This window comes from Ranitomeya imitator, chromosome 2 (assembly GCF_032444005.1).
Source record: "Ranitomeya imitator isolate aRanImi1 chromosome 2, aRanImi1.pri, whole genome shotgun sequence".
Classification (NCBI taxonomy): domain Eukaryota; kingdom Metazoa; phylum Chordata; class Amphibia; order Anura; family Dendrobatidae; genus Ranitomeya; species Ranitomeya imitator.
Window position 1 is genome coordinate 121,416,338 of NC_091283.1, and position 23,182 is coordinate 121,439,519.

Below are 23,182 nucleotides of genomic sequence, written 5' to 3' on the forward strand. Positions count from 1 at the left end.
AATTCCACGTTACATATGTTGGAGCGGTTGTGTGAGCAGCAGCAAGCAGTTATGGAGTACCAGCTGCATCAGGCGCAAAGAAGTCGCAGTCAGCGCCGATCAGACTTCACAACCACAGAGTGGGCCACTATGAAGGACGTCTGCCAGGTTTTGCGTCCTTTTGATTATTCCACGCGGATGGCAAGTGCAGATGATGCACTAGTCAGCATGACTGTCCCCCTTATCTGCCTGCTTCAGCAAACTTTGCAAGGGTTAAGGGATGATGTGGTGGAAGAGGTGGAGGATGAGGAGTCACCTTTTCCATCAGCTTCTGGAGAGTCAGCGCCACGTGGTTCCTCACAAAGGGGTACGCAGGGGCCAATTTGTGAGGAGGATGAGGAGGAGTCAATGGAGGAGGAAGAGCTCCGTCCAGAGGAGGGAGCGACACAATTGTCCAGTGGTCAGTGTGTACAGCGAGGGTGGGGTGATGACGAGCGGGCAGAGATCATGTCTCAAGCAGGGGACAGCGTTTCTGGGCCGGTTGGCACTCTGCAGCACATGGTGGATTTCATGCTGCAGTGCCTGAGAAACGACCGCCGCATCGACCACATTCTCAACATGCCTGATTATTGGGTGTTCACCCTCCTCGATCCTCGCTACCGGGACAACGTCCAAAACCTCATCCCTGCGTTGACCCGGGAGCGTAAATTGCGGGAGTACCACGACACACTGGTGAATTCCATCATCTTCTCCTGTCCAACTGAGAGGAGTGCTGCTAGTGCTTTACAAAGCAGCTCAGTGCGTCGAGGCAGTGGGGGAGGCTCTGCCCAAAGAGGGAGCAGAAGCAGTGCCTCTGCCCAAGGCAAGCCCAGTATGGCACAACTCTGGCACACTTTTGTGTGCCCGCCCCAAATGTCTACACCATCACCGGCGGCTCCAGTCAGCAGGAGGCAACGGTTCCGTCAGATGGTGACAGACTACATGGCTTGCCCTCTTACTGTACTCCCAGACGGCTCTTCCCCGTTCAAGTTTTGGGTCTCTAAGCTGGATACATGGCCAGAGCTAAGCCAGTATGCATTGGAGGTGCTGGCTTGCCCTGCGGCTAGTGTCTTATCGGAACGTGTCTTTAGTGCCGCAGGTGGTGTACTAACAGACCGTCGCATGCGACTATCCTCCGATAACGTTGACCGGCTTACTTTCCTGAAAATGAACCAGGCCTGGATCTCGCAGGAATTTGCCACTCCTCTGCCTGATTAAGTAATTGGGTGTCATCCAGGTCTCCTGCTGTGTTCATCTTTCTACCACCTGAACTGCTATTCCTGGGCTCCAACACCGCCAGTTGCGGCTCAGAAGTGCAGGCTGCACAGTAAAAACATACGACCCAGTGTTATTGGGTTTCAGTAACGTCAGCTGATCCCCAGCTGTGTAGCCGGCAATGTGTCCTGCGACCGCCACGCTGGCACAACAACCTAAATGTAAGGGAACCTGTCCCCCCCCCCCCCCCCGTCGTTTGTTACTGAAAGAGCCATCTTGTGCAGCAGTAATGCTGCACAAGGAAAAGGTAGCTCTTTTTTTTTAGCTCTTTGCACACGCAGAACTTAACACTTATAAAATGTGTTCACTGATACCGTTATACCGTCCCGGAGCTGGGACTTTCCTTCGTAATGTGACGCAGCACAGCCGTCATTCCTACCCCCTTGGTGCCATGCGCTGCCTCCTCAGCGTTGTTTTAAGCTGTCACGGAGCCTGCGCTGTTCTGTTATCCCTTGGGCATGCCCTATTTGCGCTGCCTGTCTTCTGACATAATTTGGTGTCAGGCTGGCTGCGCCTGTGCGGCCGCGCTGCCCGAGATCCCGCCTCGCAGTGTCTTCTGATTGAGTCACACTGCGGGCCTGGGATCCATGGGCATGCGCAGTGCATATCTTCCCCTCGGGCTCTCGCTCATTTCCCTCCGCCTTCTTTAGACTGTGCGCCGTCAGCTGATCCCTAGCATGCCACGGCCGTGACACCGCACAGTCTGAAGAAGAGGGAAGGAGGGGAGTGAGAGTCGAGGTTATGCACTGTGCATGCCCATGGTTCCAAGGCCCGCAGTGGGATTACGTTAGATGAGACTGCGAGGTGGGATCTGGAGCAGCGTGGACGCACAGGCACTGACAGCCTGACACCAAATTATGTCAGAAGACAGGCAGCGCTAATTGGGCATGGCCAAGGGCTAACAGAACAGCGCAGGCTCCGTGGCAGCTTAAAACAACGCTGAGGAGGCAGCGCACGGCATCAAGGGGATAGGAATGACAGCTGTGCTGTGTCCCATTACGAAGGAAATTCGCACCTCCGGAACGGTTTAACGGTATAAAGGGACACATTTTTAGTGTTTACTTCGGTGTTTGCAAGGAGCATAATTAAAAGAGCAACCTTTTCCTTTTGCATCCTTAGTGCTGCACAACATGGCTCTTTCAGCTACAAACGTCTTGGGGGGGGGGGTTAAAGGTTTCCTTTCAACTTGCTCCAATCAGGCTTCGGCCTACACTCTGTTCCTCTGCTCCTCCTGCTGTCCCTGGGCTCTAACACCGCCAGTTGGTGCCTGGAAGTGCTGTGTGCACAGTCAACAGTCGCTCCTCTGTTATTGGGGTTCAGTAACGTCAGCTGATCCCCAGCTGTGTGTGCGGCAATACCTCCAATCTGCTCCTCCTGCTGTCCCTGGGCTCTAACACCGCCAGTTGGTGCCTGGAAGTGCTGTGTGCACAGTCAACAGTCGCTCCTCTGTTATTGGGGTTCAGTAACGTCAGCTGATCCCCAGCTGTGTATCCGGCAACGTGTCATGCGACCGCCACGCTGGCACAACTAAAATGTAAGGGGACCTGTCCCCCCCCCCCCCCTAGGCGTTTGTTACTGAAAGAGCCACCATGTGCAGCACTAATACTGCACAAGGGAAAGGTCGCTCTTGAAATTATGCTCCTTGCAAACGCTGAACTACACACTCATGTAATGTGTCCCCTCACACCGTCCAACCGTCCCGGAGGTGGGACTTTCCTTTGTAATGTGACACAGCACAGCCGTCATTGCTACCCCCTTGGCACCGTGCGCTGCCTCCTTAGCGTTGTTTGATTCCGTCATGGACCCTGCGCTGTTATGTTATCCCTTGGCCATGCACAGTTTGCGCTGCCCGTCCTCTGACATCATTTGTTGTCGTCCTGGCTGCGCCTGTGCGTCCACGCTGCCCGAAATCACACCTCGCAGTGTCGTCTAATGTGATCCCACAGTGGGCCTGGTATCCATGGCCATGCGCAGTGCATATACTAGCCTCTCACTCCCCTTCTTCACGCTTCTTCAGACTAGGCGGCGTCAGCTGATCCCTAATAGCATGCCACGGCCGTGACGCCGCACAGTCTGAAGAAGCAGGAAGGAGGTGAGTGAGAGGCGATGATATGCACTGCGCATGCCCATGGATCCCTGGCCCGCAGTGGGACTACATTAGATGACACTGCAAGGTTGGATCTCGGGCAGCTTGGACGCACAGGCACTGCCAGCCTGACACCTACATGATGTCAGAAGACGGGCACCGCTAACTGTGCATGGCCAAGGGATAACATTACAGTGCGGGCTCCGTGACAGAACCAAACAACGTTGAGGAGGTGGTGCCCGGCACGAAGGGGGTTGGAATGACGGCTGTGCTGTGTCACATTACAAAGGAAAGTCCCACTTCCGGGATGGTTTGACGGTGTGAGGGGACACATTATATGAGTGTGTACTTCAGCGTTTGCAAGGAGCATAATTTTCGGAGCCACCATTTTCCATGTGCAGTATTACTGCTGTACAAGATGGCTCTTTCAGCAACAAATGCCTGGGGGGGGGGGTTAAAGGTTCCCTTTCAACTTGCTCCACTGCAGGCTTCGGCCTACACTCTGCTCCTCTTTGATTCCCTGGGTTTCAACACTGTCAGTTGCCACCTGGAAGTGTTGTCTACACAGAAAAAAACACTAGGTGATGTGTCAGTGGGGTTCAGCACCGCCAGCTGTTCCCCTGCTGTGTAGTCGGCAACGTGTCCAGCACAAGCCACGCTGGCACAACAGAACAAAAGCTGCCACCAGTGCAGGCTTCGGCCTACACTCTGCTCCTCTCCTCCTCCTGCTGACCCTGGGCTCAAACACCGCTAGTTTTTGCCCGGAAGTGCTAGCTGCACAGAGAAAAACACCAGCCAATGTGTTAGTGGGGTTCAGCAACGCCAGCTGTTCCCCTGCTGTGTAGCCGGCAACGTGACCTGCAAACGCCATGCAGGCACAGGAACTGAAATTAAAAGGGAACCTGGCCCCACCCCCCCAGGTGTTTCTATGTATAACAGCCACCTAGTACAGCAGTACTGCTGCATTTGTACGAGGTGGCTGACTTTTTCTCCTTGCCCACGTGGAACTCAACACGTACAAAATGTGTCTCATTGAGACCATTCCACTGTCCCTGAGGTGTGACTTTCCTTTGTAATGATACGCAGCACCCCCCTTGGTAGCGTTTCCCGTCTTTTGTCATCATGGTTAGCTGGCTGCGCCTGTGCATCCGCCCTGCTAGAAACAACGCCCCTCGTTGTCATATTTATTTTGTCAGCGAGGGTGTGGTTTATGGGCACGAGCAGTGCATATGTTCGCCTGTCTTAACTCATCTCCTTCCGCCTTCTTCAGACTGTGCGGCCTCCTGGCCGTGGTAGGCGATAAGGGATCAGCTGAGGCCGCCCAGTCTGGAGCAGGTGTAAGGACATGTGTAAGCGGCCAACCTATTTACTGCACAAGGCCACGAATCCCAGCCACGCAGTGTGATTTTTTGAAAACACACTGTGGGTCTGGGATTCATGTCCATCGCTAACCGCAACGGCCGACATGAAATGAGGTCAGAAGACAGGAAGCGCTCACAGCGCATGGCCAAGGGATCACAATAGCGCAGACTCCTGTACAGCAAATAACAACGCTCAGGAATCTGCGCCCAGTACCTAGGTGCAAATTTTTACACCTGTGCTGCGTCTCGTTAAAAAGACAAGTCACGCCTCCACAACTGTTTGACAGTATAATGGGCTAAATAGTGTACGTGTTTTAGTCAGCGTGTGCAAGGAGCAAAACAAATAGAGCAACCTTTTACTTGTGCAGCATTAATGCTGCACAAGGTGTGGCTCTTGTACCTTGCAACACCTGAGGGGGGGGTTAAAGGTAACCTTTGAAATTGGTTCAACTAGGCTTCGGCCTACACTCTGCTTCTCTACTCCTCCTGCTGACCCTGGGCTCAAACACCGCTAGTTTTTGCCCGGAAATGCTAGCTGCACAGAGAAAAACACCAGCCAATGTGTTAGTGGGGTTCAGCACCGCCAGCTGTTCCCCTGCTGTGTAGTCGGCAACGTGTCCAGCACAAGCCACGCTGGCACAACCGACCAAAAGCTGCCACCAGTGCAGGCTTCGGCCTACACTTTGCTCCTCTCCTCCTCCTGCTGACCCTGGGCTCAAACAACGCCAGTTTCTGCCCGGACATGCTAGCTGCACAGAGAAAAACACCAGCCAATGTGTTAGTGGGGTTCAGCACCGCCTGCTGTTCCCCCGCTGTGTAGCCGGCATCGTGTCCAGCACAAGCCACGCTGGCACAACCGACCAAAAGCTGCCACCAGTGCAGGCTTCGGCCTACACTTTGCTCCTCTCCTCCTCCTCCTGCTGACCCTGGGCTCTAACACCGCTAGTTTTTGCCCGGACATGCAATCTGCACAGAGAAAAACACCAGTCAATGTGTCAGTGGGGTTCAGCAACGCCAGCTGTTCCCCTGCTGTGTAGCTTGCAACGTGACCTGCAAACGCCACGCAGGCACATGAACTGAAATTGAAGGGAGCCTGCCCCCCACCCACAGGTGTTTCTATGTATATCAGCCACCTTGTACAGCAGTACTGCTGCATTTGTACGAGGTGGCTGACTGTTTCTCCTTGCCCACGTGGAACTCAACACGTACAAAATGTGTCTCATTAGAGACCATTACAATGTCCCTGAGGTGTGACTTTCCTTTGTAATGACACGCAGCACCACCCTTGTTAGCGCTGCCCGTCTTTTGACATCATTGGTTAGCTGGCTGCGCCTGTGCATCTCCCCTGCTCGAAACAACGGCCCTCGGTGTCTTATTTTTTTGGACAGCGAGGGTGTGATTGATGGGCATGTGCAGTGCATATGTTTGCCTGTGTTCACTCATCTCCTTCCGCCTTCTTCAGACTGGGTGTCCTCATGGCCGCGGCAGGCGATAAGGGATCAGATGAGGCCGCCCAGTCTGAAGCAGGTGTAAGGACATGTGTGAGCGGCAAACATATTTAGTGCACCAGGGCACGAATCCCAGCACCGCAGTGTGATTTTTTAAAAACACACTGTGGGTCTGGGATTCATGTCCATCGCTAACCGCAACGGCCGACATGAAATGAGGTCAGAAGACAGGAAGCGCTCACAGCGCATGGCCAAGGGATCACAATAGCGCAGACTCCTGTACAGCAAATAAGAACGCTCAGGAATCTGCGCCCAGTACCTAGGTGCAAATTTTGACACCTGTGCTCCGTCTCGTTAAAAAGACAAGTCACGCCTCCACAACTGTTTGACAGTATAATGGGCTAAATAGTGTACGTGTTTTAGTCAGCGTGTGCAAGGAGCAAAACAAATAGAGCAACCTTTTACTTGTGCAGCATTAATGCTGCACAAGGTGTGGCTCTTGTACCTTGCAACACCTGAGGGGGGGGTTAAAGGTAACCTTTGAAATTGGTTCAACTAGGCTTCGGCCTACACTCTGCTCCTCTACTCCTCCTGCTGACCCTGGGCTCAAACACCGCTAGTTTTTGCCCGGAAATGCTAGCTGCACAGAGAAAAACACCAGCCAATGTGTTAGTGGGGTTCAGCACCGCCAGCTGTTCCCCTGCTGTGTAGTCGGCAACGTGTCCAGCACAAGCCACGCTGGCACAACCGACCAAAAGCTGCCACCAGTGCAGGCTTCGGCCTACACTTTGCTCCTCTCCTCCTCCTGCTGACCCTGGGCTCAAACAACGCCAGTTTCTGCCCGGACATGCTAGCTGCACAGAGAAAAACACCAGCCAATGTGTTAGTGGGGTTCAGCAACGCCAGCTGTTCCCCTGCTGTGTAGCTTGCAACGTGACCTGCAAACGCCACGCAGGCACATGAACTGAAATTGAAGGGAGCCTGCCCCCCACCCACAGGTGTTTCTATGTATATCAGCCACCTTGTACAGCAGTACTGCTGCATTTGTACGAGGTGGCTGACTTTTTCTCCTTGCCCACGTGGAACTCAACACGTACAAAATGTGTCTCATTAGAGACCATTACAATGTCCCTGAGGTGTGACTTTCCTTTGTAATGACACGCAGCACCCCCATTGTTAGCGCTGCCCGTCTCCTGACATCATTGGTTGGCTGGCTGTGCCTGTGCGTCCCCCCTGCCCGACACAACGCCCCCCGTTGTCTCATATATTTTGACTGCGAGGGTGTGATTGATGGGCACGAGCAGTGCATATGTTCCCCTGTTTTCACTCCCCTCCTTCCGCCTTCTTCTGACTGTGCGGCCTCATGGCCGCGGCATGCGATAAGGGATCAGCTGAGGCCGCCCAGTCTGAAGCAGGTGTAAGGACATGTGTGAGCGGCGATCATATTTACTGCACAAGGCCACGAATCCCAGCACCGCAGTGTGACTTTAGGAAAAGCCACTGTGGGTCTGGGATTTATGGCCATCGTTAACCGCACCGGCCAACATGAAATGAGGTCATGAGACGGCCTGCACTAACAGGGTATTGCCAAGGGATAACACAAGAGCGCAGACTCCTGTACAGCAAATAACAACGCTCAGGAATCTGCGCCCAGTACCTAGGTGCAAATTTTGACACCTGTGCTGCGTCTCGTTAAAAAGACAAGTCACGCCTCCACAACTGTTTGACAGTATAATGGGCTAAATAGTGTACGTGTTTAATTCAGCGTGTGCAAGGAGCAAAATTAAATAGAGCAACCTTTGACTTGTGCATCATTAATGCTGTTCAAGGTGTGGCTCTTGTACCTTGCAACACCTGAGGGGGGGGTTAAAGGTAACCTTTGAAATTGGTTCAACTAGGCTTCGGCCTACACTCTGCTCCTCTACTCCTCCTGCTGACCCTGGGCTCAAACAACGCCAGTTTCTGCCCGGAAATGCTAGCTGCACAGAGAAAAACACCAGCCAATGTGTTAGTGGGGTTCAGCACCGCCAGCTGTTCCCCTGCTGTGTAGTCGGCAACGTGTCCAGCACAAGCCACGCTGGCACAACAGAACAAAAGCTGCCACCAGTGCAGGCTGCGGCCTACACTTTGCTCCTCTCCTCCTCCTCCTGCTGACCCTGGGCTCTAACACCGCTAGTTTTTGCCCGGACATGCAATCTGCACAGAGAAAAACACCAGTCAATGTGTCAGTGGGGTTCAGCAACGCCAGCTGTTCCCCTGCTGTGTAGCTTGCAACGTGACCTGCAAACGCCACGCAGGCACATGAACTGAAATTGAAGGGAGCCTGCCCCCCACCCACAGGTGTTTCTATGTATAACAGCCACCTTGTACAGCAGTACTGCTGCATTTGTACAAGGTGGCTGACTTTTTCTCCTTGCACACGTGGAACTCAACAAGTACAAAATGTGTCTCATTACAGACCATTACAATGTCCCTGAGGTGTGACTTTCCTTTTTAATGACACGCAGCACCCCCATTGTTAGCGCTGCCCGTCTCCTGACATCATTGGTTGGCTGGCTGTGCCTGTGCGTCCCCCCTGCCCGACACAACGCCCCCCGTTGTCTCATATATTTTGACTGCGAGGGTGTGATTGATGGGCACGAGCAGTGCATATGTTCCCCTGTTTTCACTCCCCTCCTTCCGCCTTCTTCTGACTGTGCGGCCTCATGGCCGCGGCATGCGATAAGGGATCAGCTGAGGCCGCCCAGTCTGAAGCAGGTGTAAGGACATGTGTGAGCGGCGATCATATTTACTGCACAAGGCCACGAATCCCAGCACCGCAGTGTGACTTTAGGAAAAGCCACTGTGGGTCTGGGATTTATGGCCATCGTTAACCGCACCGGCCAACATGAAATGAGGTCATGAGACGGCCTGCACTAACAGGGTATTGCCAAGGGATAACACAAGAGCGCAGACTCCTGTACAGCAAATAACAACGCTCAGGAATCTGCGCCCAGTACCTAGGTGCAAATTTTGACACCTGTGCTGCGTCTCGTTAAAAAGACAAGTCACGCCTCCACAACTGTTTGACAGTATAATGGGCTAAATAGTGTACGTGTTTAATTCAGCGTGTGCAAGGAGCAAAATTAAATAGAGCAACCTTTGACTTGTGCATCATTAATGCTGTTCAAGGTGTGGCTCTTGTACCTTGCAACACCTGAGGGGGGGGTTAAAGGTAACCTTTGAAATTGGTTCAACTAGGCTTCGGCCTACACTCTGCTCCTCTACTCCTCCTGCTGACCCTGGGCTCAAACAACGCCAGTTTCTGCCCGGAAATGCTAGCTGCACAGAGAAAAACACCAGCCAATGTGTTAGTGGGGTTCAGCACCGCCAGCTGTTCCCCTGCTGTGTAGTCGGCAACGTGTCCAGCACAAGCCACGCTGGCACAACAGAACAAAAGCTGCCACCAGTGCAGGCTGCGGCCTACACTTTGCTCCTCTCCTCCTCCTCCTGCTGACCCTGGGCTCTAACACCGCTAGTTTTTGCCCGGACATGCAATCTGCACAGAGAAAAACACCAGTCAATGTGTCAGTGGGGTTCAGCAACGCCAGCTGTTCCCCTGCTGTGTAGCTTGCAACGTGACCTGCAAACGCCACGCAGGCACATGAACTGAAATTGAAGGGAGCCTGCCCCCCACCCACAGGTGTTTCTATGTATAACAGCCACCTTGTACAGCAGTACTGCTGCATTTGTACAAGGTGGCTGACTTTTTCTCCTTGCACACGTGGAACTCAACAAGTACAAAATGTGTCTCATTACAGACCATTACAATGTCCCTGAGGTGTGACTTTCCTTTTTAATGACACGCAGCACCCCCATTGTTAGCGCTGCCCGTCTCCTGACATCATTGGTTGGCTGGCTGTGCCTGTGCGTCCCCCCTGTCCGACACAACGCCCCCCGTTGTCTCATATATTTTGACTGCGAGGGTGTGATTGATGGGCACGAGCAGTGCATATGTTCCCCTGTTTTCACTCCCCTCCTTCCGCCTTCTTCTGACTGTGCGGCCTCATGGCCGCGGCATGCGATAAGGGATCAGCTGAGGCCGCCCAGTCTGAAGCAGGTGTAAGGACATGTGTGAGCGGCGATCATATTTACTGCACAAGGCCACGAATCCCAGCACCGCAGTGTGACTTTAGGAAAAGCCACTGTGGGTCTGGGATTTATGGCCATCGTTAACCGCACCGGCCAACATGAAATGAGGTCATGAGACGGCCTGCACTAACAGGGTATTGCCAAGGGATAACACAAGAGCGCAGACTCCTGTACAGCAAATAACAACGCTCAGGAATCTGCGCCCAGTACCTAGGTGCAAATTTTGACACCTGTGCTGCGTCTCGTTAAAAAGACAAGTCACGCCTCCACAACTGTTTGACAGTATAATGGGCTAAATAGTGTACGTGTTTAATTCAGCGTGTGCAAGGAGCAAAATTAAATAGAGCAACCTTTGACTTGTGCATCATTAATGCTGTTCAAGGTGTGGCTCTTGTACCTTGCAACACCTGAGGGGGGGGTTAAAGGTAACCTTTGAAATTGGTTCAACTAGGCTTCGGCCTACACTCTGCTCCTCTACTCCTCCTGCTGACCCTGGGCTCAAACAACGCCAGTTTCTGCCCGGACATGCTAGCTGCACAGAGAAAAACACCAGCCAATGTGTTAGTGGGGTTCAGCACCGCCAGCTGTTCCCCCGCTGTGTAGCCGGCATCGTGTCCAGCACAAGCCACGCTGGCACAACCGACCAAAAGCTGCCACCAGTGCAGGCTTCGGCCTACACTTTGCTCCTCTCCTCCTCCTCCTGCTGACCCTGGGCTCTAACACCGCTAGTTTTTGCCCGGACATGCAATCTGCACAGAGAAAAACACCAGTCAATGTGTCAGTGGGGTTCAGCAACGCCAGCTGTTCCCCTGCTGTGTAGCTTGCAACGTGACCTGCAAACGCCACGCAGGCACATGAACTGAAATTGAAGGGAGCCTGCCCCCCACCCACAGGTGTTTCTATGTATAACAGCCACCTTGTACAGCAGTACTGCTGCATTTGTACGAGGTGGCTGACTTTTTCTCCTTGCCCACGTGGAACTCAACACGTACAAAATGTGTCTCATTACAGACCATTACAATGTCCCTGAGGTGTGACTTTCCTTTGTAATGACACGCAGCACCACCCTTGTTAGCGCTGCCCGTCTTTTGACATCATTGGTTAGCTGGCTGCGCCTGTGCATCTCCCCTGCTCGAAACAACGGCCCTCGGTGTCTTATTTTTTTGGACAGCGAGGGTGTGATTGATGGGCATGTGCAGTGCATATGTTTGCCTGTGTTCACTCATCTCCTTCCGCCTTCTTCAGACTGGGTGTCCTCATGGCCTCGGCAGGCGATAAGGGATCAGATGAGGCCGTCCAGTCTGAAGCAGGTGTAAGGACATGTGTGAGCGGCAAACATATTTACTGCACCAGGGCACGAATCCCAGCACCGCAGTGTGATTTTTTAAAAACACACTGTGGGTCTGGGATTCATGTCCATCGCTAACCGCAACGGCCAACATGAAATGAGGTCATAAGACAGGAAGCGCTCACAGCGCATGGCCAAAGGATCACAAGAGCGCAGACTCCTGTACAGCAACTAACAACGCTCAGGAAGCTGCGCCCATGCAAAAAGGTGTTGTTTTCGACACCTGTGCTGCTTTTCTTTAAAAAGACAAGTCACGCCTCCACTACTGTTAAACAGTATAATGGGCTAAATAGTCTACGTGTTGCATTCAGCTTGTGCAAGTAGACAAATTAATAGAGCAACCTTTTACTTGTGCAGCATTAATGCTGCAGAAGGAGTGGCTCTTGTTCTTTGTAACACCTGAGGGGGGGTTAAAGGTAACCTTTGAAATTGGTTCAACTAGGCTTCGGCCTACACTCTGCTCCTCTCCTCCTCCTGCTGACCCTGGGCTCTAACAACGCTAGTTTTTGCCCGGAAATGCTAGCTGCACAGAGAAAAACACCAGCCAATGTGTTAGTGGGGTTCAGCAACGCCAGCTGTTCCCCCGCTGTGTAGCCGGCATCGTGTCCAGCACAAGCCACGCTGGCACAACCGACCAAAAGCTGCCACCAGTGCAGGCTTCGGCCTACACTTTGCTCCTCTCCTCCTCCTCCTGCTGACCCTGGGCTCAAACACCGCTAGTTTTTGCCCGGAAATGCTAGCTGCACAGAGAAAAACACCAGCCAATGTGTTAGTGGGGTTCAGCACCGCCAGCTGTTCCCCTGCTGTGCAGCTTGCAACGTGACCTGCAAACGCCACGCAGGCACATGAACTGAAATTGAAGGGAGCCTGGCCCCCACCCCCAGGTGTTTCTATGTATAACAGCCACCTTGTACAGCAGTACTGCTGCATTTGTACAAGGTGGCTGATGTTTTCTCCTTGCCCACGTGGAACTCAACACGTACAAAATGTGTCTCTTTGAGACCATTCCACTGTCCCTGAGGTGTGACTTTCCTTTCTAATGATACGCAGCACCCCCCTTGGTAGCGCTTCCCGTCTTCTGACATCATTGGTTGGCTACTTGCGCCTGTTCGTCCGCCCTGCCTGAATAAAATGCTCCTCGTTGTCTTAATTATTTTGACTGCGAGGGTGTGATTGATGGGCACGAGCAGTGCATATCTTCGCCTGTCTTAACTCATCTCCTTCAGCCTTCTTCAGACTGTGCAGCCTCATGGCCGCGGCATGCGAGAAGGGATCAGCAGAGGCCGCCCAGTCTGAAGCAGGTGTAAGGACGTGTGTGAGCGGCCAAAATATTTACTGCTCAAGGCCACGAATCCCAGCACCGCAGTGTGGCTTTATGAAAAGACACTGTGGGTCTGGGATTTATGGCCATCGTTAACCGCACCGGCCAACATGAAATGATGTCATAAGATGGGCAGCGCTAACAGGGCATTGCCAAGGGATAACACAAGAGCGCAGACTCCTGTACAGCAAATAACAACGCTCAGGAAGCTGCTCCAAGCACCAAGGCGTTATTTTGGACACCTGTGCTGCGTCTCATCAAAAAACCAAGTCACGCATCCACTACAGTTTGACTGTAGAATGGGGTAAATTGTGTATGTCTTTCATTCAGCGTGTGCAAGTAGACAAATTAATAGAGCAACCTTTCACTTGTGCAGCATTAATACTGCACAAGGTGTGTCTCTTGTACTTTGTAACACCTGAGGGGGGGGTTAAAGGTTTCCTTTGAAATTGGTTCAACTAAGCTTCGGCCTACACTCTGCTCCTCTCCTCCTCCTCCTGCTTCAACACGGGCTCTAACATCGCTAGTTTTTGCCCGCAAGTGCTAGCTGCACAGAGAAAAACACACGCCATTGTGTTAGTGGGGTTCAGCAACGCCAGCTGTTCCCCCAGTGTGTAGCCGGCAAAGTGTCCTGCAAACGCAACGCAGACACAAAGCTGCCTCCAGTGCAGGCTTCGGCCTACACTCATCTCCCCCTGCTTACCCTTTGCTCCAACACCGCTAGTTGGGGCTCTAGGAAGACAATCTTTAATAGGCAAGGCAACGCATCCGGGTTCCAGCACCGCCAGCTGGTTCTCGGCAGTGTTCTTGTCACAGGTACTCCCTCGTGCCAAGCCTGGTTTCAGCACCGTCAGCTGTTTCCGGGTTGTGTCAAGCTCACTGAGACACCTATGCTTGCCTCGTCGTGGTGCGGTCGGGTTAGCCAACTCCAGGGTGCCTCCAGTTTAGGAGCTTCCTATGTGGGCTGCGTGAACTGGTAGTCAAGGCTGGTTCTGTAGTGCCAGTAGGCCCAGCTCCCCCTGTAGGACTGTTGGGGTTCGGTAACTGCGGCTGCCTCGCGGCCTAGCTGTTCTCTCCTCTCCTGTGGACCTTCGGGTCCACCACCTGGTTCCAGCACCGTCAGCTGGTTCCGGGCCGAGCCTTTGGCTTAGGTGCCTCCTCCTGGGTATCCGAGTTCCGCCAACGCCAGGCGGTCCTTGGTAGTGCTTTTAAGCGCGGGCACCTACAGCTTAGTAACCGGGTTCCAGCACCGTCAGCTGGTCCTCGGTCGTGCCATTGGCTCTTGCACACTGGGGCAACGCATCCGGGTTCCAGCACCGCCAGCTGGTTCTCGGCAGTGTTTTTGTCACAGGTACTCCCTCGTGCCAAGCCTGGTTTCAGCACCGTCAGCTGTTTCCGGGTTGTGTCAAGCTCACTGAGACACCTATGCTTGCCTCGTCGTGGTGCGGTCGGGTTAGCCAACTCCAGGGTGCCTCCAGTTTAGGAGCTTCCTATGTGGGCTGCGTGAACTGGTAGTCAAGGCTGGTTCTGTAGTGCCAGTAGGCCCAGCTCCCCCTGTAGGACTGTTGGGGTTCGGTAACTGCGGCTGCCTCGCGGCCTAGCTGTTCTCTCCTCTCCTGTGGACCTTGGGGTCCACCACCTGGTTCCAGCACCGTCAGCTGGTTCCGGGCCGAGCCTTTGGCTTAGGTGCCTCCTCCTGGGTATCCGAGTTCCGCCAACGCCAGGCGGTCCTTGGTAGTGCTTTTAAGCGCGGGCACCTACAGCTTAGTAACCGGGTTCCAGCACCGTCAGCTGGTCCTCGGTCGTGCCATTGGCTCTTGCACACTGGGGCAACGCATCCGGGTTCCAGCACCGCCAGCTGGTTCTCGGCAGTGTTTTTGTCACAGGTACTCCCTCGTGCCAAGCCTGGTTTCAGCACCGTCAGATGTTTCCGGGTTGTGTCAAGCTCACTGAGACACCTATGCTTGCCTCGTCGTGGTGCGGTCGGGTTAGCCAACTCCAGGGTGCCTCCAGTTTAGGAGCTTCCTATGTGGGCTGCGTGAACTGGTAGTCAAGGCTGGTTCTGTAGTGCCAGTAGGCCCAGCTCCCCCTGTAGGACTGTTGGGGTTCGGTAACTGCGGCTGCCTCGCGGCCTAGCTGTTCTCTCCTCTCCTGTGGACCTTGGGGTCCACCACCTGGTTCCAGCACCGTCAGCTGGTTCCGGGCCGAGCCTTTGGCTTAGGTGCCTCCTCCTGGGTATCCGAGTTCCGCCAACGCCAGGCGGTCCTTGGTAGTGCTTTTAAGCGCGGGCACCTACAGCTTAGTAACCGGGTTCCAGCACCGTCAGCTGGTCCTCGGTCGTGCCATTGGCTCTTGCACACTGGGGCAACGCATCCGGGTTCCAGCACCGCCAGCTGGTTCTCGGCAGTGTTTTTGTCACAGGTACTCCCTCGTGCCAAGCCTGGTTTCAGCACCGTCAGCTGTTTCCGGGTTGTGTCAAGCTCACTGAGACACCTATGCTTGCCTCGTCGTGGTGCGGTCGGGTTAGCCAACTCCAGGGTGCCTCCAGTTTAGGAGCTTCCTATGTGGGCTGCGTGAACTGGTAGTCAAGGCTGGTTCTGTAGTGCCAGTAGGCCCAGCTCCCCCTGTAGGACTGTTGGGGTTCGGTAACTGCGGCTGCCTCGCGGCCTAGCTGTTCTCTCCTCTCCTGTGGACCTTCGGGTCCACCACCTGGTTCCAGCACCGTCAGCTGGTTCCGGGCCGAGCCTTTGGCTTAGGTGCCTCCTCCTGGGTATCCGAGTTCCGCCAACGCCAGGCGGTCCTTGGTAGTGCTTTTAAGCGCGGGCACCTACAGCTTAGTAACCGGGTTCCAGCACCGTCAGCTGGTCCTCGGTCGTGCCATTGGCTCTTGCACACTGGGGCAACGCATCCGGGTTCCAGCACCGCCAGCTGGTTCTCGGCAGTGTTTTTGTCACAGGTACTCCCTCGTGCCAAGCCTGGTTTCAGCACCGTCAGCTGTTTCCGGGTTGTGTCAAGCTCACTGAGACACCTATGCTTGCCTCGTCGTGGTGCGGTCGGGTTAGCCAACTCCAGGGTGCCTCCAGTTTAGGAGCTTCCTATGTGGGCTGCGTGAACTGGTAGTCAAGGCTGGTTCTGTAGTGCCAGTAGGCCCAGCTCCCCCTGTAGGACTGTTGGGGTTCGGTAACTGCGGCTGCCTCGCGGCCTAGCTGTTCTCTCCTCTCCTGTGGACCTTGGGGTCCACCACCTGGTTCCAGCACCGTCAGCTGGTTCCGGGCCGAGCCTTTGGCTTAGGTGCCTCCTCCTGGGTATCCGAGTTCCGCCAACGCCAGGCGGTCCTTGGTAGTGCTTTTAAGCGCGGGCACCTACAGCTTAGTAACCGGGTTCCAGCACCGTCAGCTGGTCCTCGGTCGTGCCATTGGCTCTTGCACACTGGGGCAACGCATCCGGGTTCCAGCACCGCCAGCTGGTTCTCGGCAGTGTTTTTGTCACAGGTACTCCCTCGTGCCAAGCCTGGTTTCAGCACCGTCAGCTGTTTCCGGGTTGTGTCAAGCTCACTGAGACACCTATGCTTGCCTCGTCGTGGTGCGGTCGGGTTAGCCAACTCCAGGGTGCCTCCAGTTTAGGAGCTTCCTATGTGGGCTGCGTGAACTGGTAGTCAAGGCTGGTTCTGTAGTGCCAGTAGGCCCAGCTCCCCCTGTAGGACTGTTGGGGTTCGGTAACTGCGGCTGCCTCGCGGCCTAGCTGTTCTCTCCTCTCCTGTGGACCTTGGGGTCCACCACCTGGTTCCAGCACCGTCAGCTGGTTCCGGGCCGAGCCTTTGGCTTAGGTGCCTCCTCCTGGGTATCCGAGTTCCGCCAACGCCAGGCGGTCCTTGGTAGTGCTTTTAAGCGCGGTCACCTACAGCTTAGTAACCGGGTTCCAGCACCGTCAGCTGGTCCTCGGTCGTGCCATTGGCTCTTGCACACTGGGGCAACGCATCCGGGTTCCAGCACCGCCAGCTGGTTCTCGGCAGTGTTTTTGTCACAGGTACTCCCTCGTGCCAAGCCTGGTTTCAGCACCGTCAGCTGTTTCCGGGTTGTGTCAAGCTCACTGAGACACCTATGCTTGCCTCGTCGTGGTGCGGTCGGGTTAGCCAACTCCAGGGTGCCTCCAGTTTAGGAGCTTCCTATGTGGGCTGCGTGAACTGGTAGTCAAGGCTGGTTCTGTAGTGCCAGTAGGCCCAGCTCCCCCTGTAGGACTGTTGGGGTTCGGTAACTGCGGCTGCCTCGCGGCCTAGCTGTTCTCTCCTCTCCTGTGGACCTTGGGGTCCACCACCTGGTTCCAGCACCGTCAGCTGGTTCCGGGCCGAGCCTTTGGCTTAGGTGCCTCCTCCTGGGTATCCGAGTTCCGCCAACGCCAGGCGGTCCTTGGTAGTGCTTTTAAGCGCGGGCACCTACAGCTTAGTAACCGGGTTCCAGCACCGTCAGCTGGTCCTCGGTCGTGCCATTGGCTCTTGCACACTGGGGCAACGCATCCGGGTTCCAGCACCGCCAGCTGGTTCTCGGCAGTGTTTTTGTCACAGGTACTCCCTCGTGCCAAGCCTGGTTTCAGCACCGTCAGCTGTTTCCGGGTTGTGTCAAGCTCACTGAGACACCTATGCTTGCCTCGTCGTGGTGCGGTCGGGTTAGCCAACTCCAGGGTGCCTCCAGTTTAGGAGCTTCCTATGTGGGCTGCGTGAACTGGTAGTCAAGGCTGGTTCTGTAGTGCCAGTAGGCCCAGCTCCCCCTGTAGGACTGTTGGGGTTCGGTAACTGCGGCTGCCTCGCGGCCTAGCTGTTCTCTCCTCTCCTGTGGACCTTCGGGTCCACCACCTGGTTCCAGCACCGTCAGCTGGTTCCGGGCCGAGCCTTTGGCTTAGGTGCCTCCTCCTGGGTATCCGAGTTCCGCCAACGCCAGGCGGTCCTTGGTAGTGCTTTTAAGCGCGGGCACCTACAGCTTAGTAACCGGGTTCCAGCACCGTCAGCTGGTCCTCGGTCGTGCCATTGGCTCTTGCACACTGGGGCAACGCATCCGGGTTCCAGCACCGCCAGCTGGTTCTCGGCAGTGTTTTTGTCACAGGTACTCCCTCGTGCCAAGCCTGGTTTCAGCACCGTCAGCTGTTTCCGGGTTGTGTCAAGCTCACTGAGACACCTATGCTTGCCTCGTCGTGGTGCGGTCGGGTTAGCCAACTCCAGGGTGCCTCCAGTTTAGGAGCTTCCTATGTGGGCTGCGTGAACTGGTAGTCAAGGCTGGTTCTGTAGTGCCAGTAGGCCCAGCTCCCCCTGTAGGACTGTTGGGGTTCGGTAACTGCGGCTGCCTCGCGGCCTAGCTGTTCTCTCCTCTCCTGTGGACCTTGGGGTCCACCACCTGGTTCCAGCACCGTCAGCTGGTTCCGGGCCGAGCCTTTGGCTTAGGTGCCTCCTCCTGGGTATCCGAGTTCCGCCAACGCCAGGCGGTCCTTGGTAGTGCTTTTAAGCGCGGGCACCTACAGCTTAGTAACCGGGTTCCAGCACCGTCAGCTGGTCCTCGGTCGTGCCATTGGCTCTTGCACACTGGGGCAACGCATCCGGGTTCCAGCACCGCCAGCTGGTTCTCGGCAGTGTTTTTGTCACAGGTACTCCCTCGTGCCAAGCCTGGTTTCAGCACCGTCAGCTGTTTCCGGGTTGTGTCAAGCTCACTGAGACACCTATGCTTGCCTCGTCGTGGTGCGGTCGGGTTAGCCAACTCCAGGGTGCCTCCAGTTTAGGAGCTTCCTATGTGGGCTGCGTGAACTGGTAGTCAAGGCTGGTTCTGTAGTGCCAGTAGGCCCAGCTCCCCCTGTAGGACTGTTGGGGTTCGGTAACTGCGGCTGCCTCGCGGCCTAGCTGTTCTCTCCTCTCCTGTGGACCTTGGGGTCCACCACCTGGTTCCAGCACCGTCAGCTGGTTCCGGGCCGAGCCTTTGGCTTAGGTGCCTCCTCCTGGGTATCCGAGTTCCGCCAACGCCAGGCGGTCCTTGGTAGTGCTTTTAAGCGCGGGCACCTACAGCTTAGTAACCGGGTTCCAGCACCGTCAGCTGGTCCTCGGTCGTGCCATTGGCTCTTGCACACTGGGGCAACGCATCCGGGTTCCAGCACCGCCAGCTGGTTCTCGGCAGTGTTTTTGTCACAGGTACTCCCTCGTGCCAAGCCTGGTTTCAGCACCGTCAGCTGTTTCCGGGTTGTGTCAAGCTCACTGAGACACCTATGCTTGCCTCGTCGTGGTGCGGTCGGGTTAGCCAACTCCAGGGTGCCTCCAGTTTAGGAGCTTCCTATGTGGGCTGCGTGAACTGGTAGTCAAGGCTGGTTCTGTAGTGCCAGTAGGCCCAGCTCCCCCTGTAGGACTGTTGGGGTTCGGTAACTGCGGCTGCCTCGCGGCCTAGCTGTTCTCTCCTCTCCTGTGGACCTTGGGGTCCACCACCTGGTTCCAGCACCGTCAGCTGGTTCCGGGCCGAGCCTTTGGCTTAGGTGCCTCCTCCTGGGTATCCGAGTTCCGCCAACGCCAGGCGGTCCTTGGTAGTGCTTTTAAGCGCGGGCACCTACAGCTTAGTAACCGGGTTCCAGCACCGTCAGCTGGTCCTCGGTCGTGCCATTGGCTCTTGCACACTGGGGCAACGCATCCGGGTTCCAGCACCGCCAGCTGGTTCTCGGCAGTGTTTTTGTCACAGGTACTCCCTCGTGCCAAGCCTGGTTTCAGCACCGTCAGCTGTTTCCGGGTTGTGTCAAGCTCACTGAGACACCTATGCTTGCCTCGTCGTGGTGCGGTCGGGTTAGCCAACTCCAGGGTGCCTCCAGTTTAGGAGCTTCCTATGTGGGCTGCGTGAACTGGTAGTCAAGGCTGGTTCTGTAGTGCCAGTAGGCCCAGCTCCCCCTGTAGGACTGTTGGGGTTCGGTAACTGCGGCTGCCTCGCGGCCTAGCTGTTCTCTCCTCTCCTGTGGACCTTGGGGTCCACCACCTGGTTCCAGCACCGTCAGCTGGTTCCGGGCCGAGCCTTTGGCTTAGGTGCCTCCTCCTGGGTATCCGAGTTCCGCCAACGCCAGGCGGTCCTTGGTAGTGCTTTTAAGCGCGGGCACCTACAGCTTAGTAACCGGGTTCCAGCACCGTCAGCTGGTCCTCGGTCGTGCCATTGGCTCTTGCACACTGGGGCAACGCATCCGGGTTCCAGCACCGCCAGCTGGTTCTCGGCAGTGTTTTTGTCACAGGTACTCCCTCGTGCCAAGCCTGGTTTCAGCACCGTCAGCTGTTTCCGGGTTGTGTCAAGCTCACTGAGACACCTATGCTTGCCTCGTCGTGGTGCGGTCGGGTTAGCCAACTCCAGGGTGCCTCCAGTTTAGGAGCTTCCTATGTGGGCTGCGTGAACTGGTAGTCAAGGCTGGTTCTGTAGTGCCAGTAGGCCCAGCTTCCCCTGTAGGACTGTTGGGGTTCGGTAACTGCGGCTGCCTCGCGGCCTAGCTGTTCTCTCCTCTCCTGTGGACCTTGGGGTCCACCACCTGGTTCCAGCACCGTCAGCTGGTTCCGGGCCGAGCCTTTGGCTTAGGTGCCTCCTCCTGGGTATCCGAGTTCCGCCAACGCCAGGCGGTCCTTGGTAGTGCTTTTAAGCGCGGGCACCTACAGCTTAGTAACCGGGTTCCAGCACCGTCAGCTGGTCCTCGGTCGTGCCATTGGCTCTTGCACACTGGGGCAACGCATCCGGGTTCCAGCACCGCCAGCTGGTTCTCGGCAGTGTTTTTGTCACAGGTACTCCCTCGTGCCAAGCCTGGTTTCAGCACCGTCAGCTGTTTCCGGGTTGTGTCAAGCTCACTGAGACACCTATGCTTGCCTCGTCGTGGTGCGGTCGGGTTAGCCAACTCCAGGGTGCCTCCAGTTTAGGAGCTTCCTATGTGGGCTGCGTGAACTGGTAGTCAAGGCTGGTTCTGTAGTGCCAGTAGGCCCAGCTCCCCCTGTAGGACTGTTGGGGTTCGGTAACTGCGGCTGCCTCGCGGCCTAGCTGTTCTCTCCTCTCCTGTGGACCTTGGGGTCCACCACCTGGTTCCAGCACCGTCAGCTGGTTCCGGGCCGAGCCTTTGGCTTAGGTGCCTCCTCCTGGGTATCCGAGTTCCGCCAACGCCAGGCGGTCCTTGGTAGTGCTTTTAAGCGCGGGCACCTACAGCTTAGTAACCGGGTTCCAGCACCGTCAGCTGGTCCTCGGTCGTGCCATTGGCTCTTGCACACTGGGGCAACGCATCCGGGTTCCAGCACCGCCAGCTGGTTCTCGGCAGTGTTTTTGTCACAGGTACTCCCTCGTGCCAAGCCTGGTTTCAGCACCGTCAGCTGTTTCCGGGTTGTGTCAAGCTCACTGAGACACCTATGCTTGCCTCGTCGTGGTGCGGTCGGGTTAGCCAACTCCAGGGTGCCTCCAGTTTAGGAGCTTCCTATGTGGGCTGCGTGAACTGGTAGTCAAGGCTGGTTCTGTAGTGCCAGTAGGCCCAGCTCCCCCTGTAGGACTGTTGGGGTTCGGTAACTGCGGCTGCCTCGCGGCCTAGCTGTTCTCTCCTCTCCTGTGGACCTTCGGGTCCACCACCTGGTTCCAGCACCGTCAGCTGGTTCTCGGCAGTGTCTTTTGCTCTTGTACCTTCTGCTCCCCATCCTGGTTCCAGTACCGTCAGCTGGTTCCGGGCAGAGCCTTTGGCTTAGGTGCCTCCTTCTGGGTATCCAAGTTCCACCAACGTCAGGTGGTCCTTGGTAGTGCTTTCAGGCACGGGTACCTCCTGCTTAGTAACCGGGTTCCAGTAACGTCAGCTGGTCCTCGGTAGTTCCATTGGCTCTTGGACCTTCGGCTACCCATCCGGGTTCCAGTACCGTCAGCTGGTTCTCGGCAGTGTCTTTTGCTCTTGTACCTTCTGCTCCCCATCCTGGTTCCAGTAACGTCAGCTGGTTCCGGGCAGAGCCTTTGGCTTAGGTGCCTCCTTCTGGGTATCCGAGTTCCGTCAACGTCAGGCGGTCCTTGGTAGTGCTTTTTAGCACGGGTACCTCCTGCTTAGTAACCGGGTTCCAGTAACGTCAGCTGGTCCTCGGTAGTTCCATAGGCTCTTGAACCTTCGGGTAGCCATCCGAGTTCCAGTTCCATCAGCTGGTTCTTGGCATTTTCTCAGCCTTCTTGTACCTTCTGCTACATTTCCAAGTTGAAGACCCTAACGTCGACGACCCGGAAGACCACCACGATGACGACGACACGGAAGACCACCCCGATGACGACGACGACGACGGCGGAGACGACGACGGCGGAGATGACGACACTGGAGACGACGACCCTGGAGACGACAACATGGAAGACCGAGAAGCAGAAGAACAAGAGGCTGCAGAACAAAGAGCAGAAGAACATTAAGCATAAGACTTAATATCAGAGCAAAAGATATTATCTAAATTATATGCAGAAGAAGACTAAGCAGTGTATGGGGGTGAGTCCGTTCCTCCTCGTGGTGCCCCTGGATAAAGCCTGATGCTGCAGGCCAAACTGAACGCGGACAAATGTAACTTTTGTGACTGGCAGAACGGAAGGTGTAATCTTCAAACTTTTATAGATAACAACTACGGGAATGCCTGTCACAAATGAGAATATGATGAAGAAGTAGAATAGGAAGAATAATAACAGTGGAATAAAAAGAATATGTAGAATAAGAAGAATAATAATAGTTGAATAAAATGAATATGAAGAATGTAATAAAAAAAAAAAAATAGGTAGAAGATGAAGAAGAAGATGAATAAGGTGAAGAAGTTGATGTCAAAGATGCTGATGATGATGAAGATGAAAGTGTGGGAAAAGAAAAAAAAAAAGAAAAAAAAGAAGGGGAAGGGCGTGGAATAGTGAAACATCAATATCTGACAAAATAAAAAAAAAATTTACATAGTCAATATCTTTGTCACTCCGAACGTCTTAAAAAAAAACAAAAAACATGCTATTCTATTTGATTGGGATAAACCTCTATGACTTTAATGTCTCCGCCACCTCCCCAAATACATCCGGCATTATTCTTAGTTGTTTTCCTTCATGTAGAATGAACCTACAAGGAAAGAAAGGGTTTATTTTAATTCCGATATTTTGGTCCCATTGACTTGCATTGGGATCGGGTATCGGTATCGGCGATATCCGATATTTTTTGAATATCGGCCGATCCAAACCG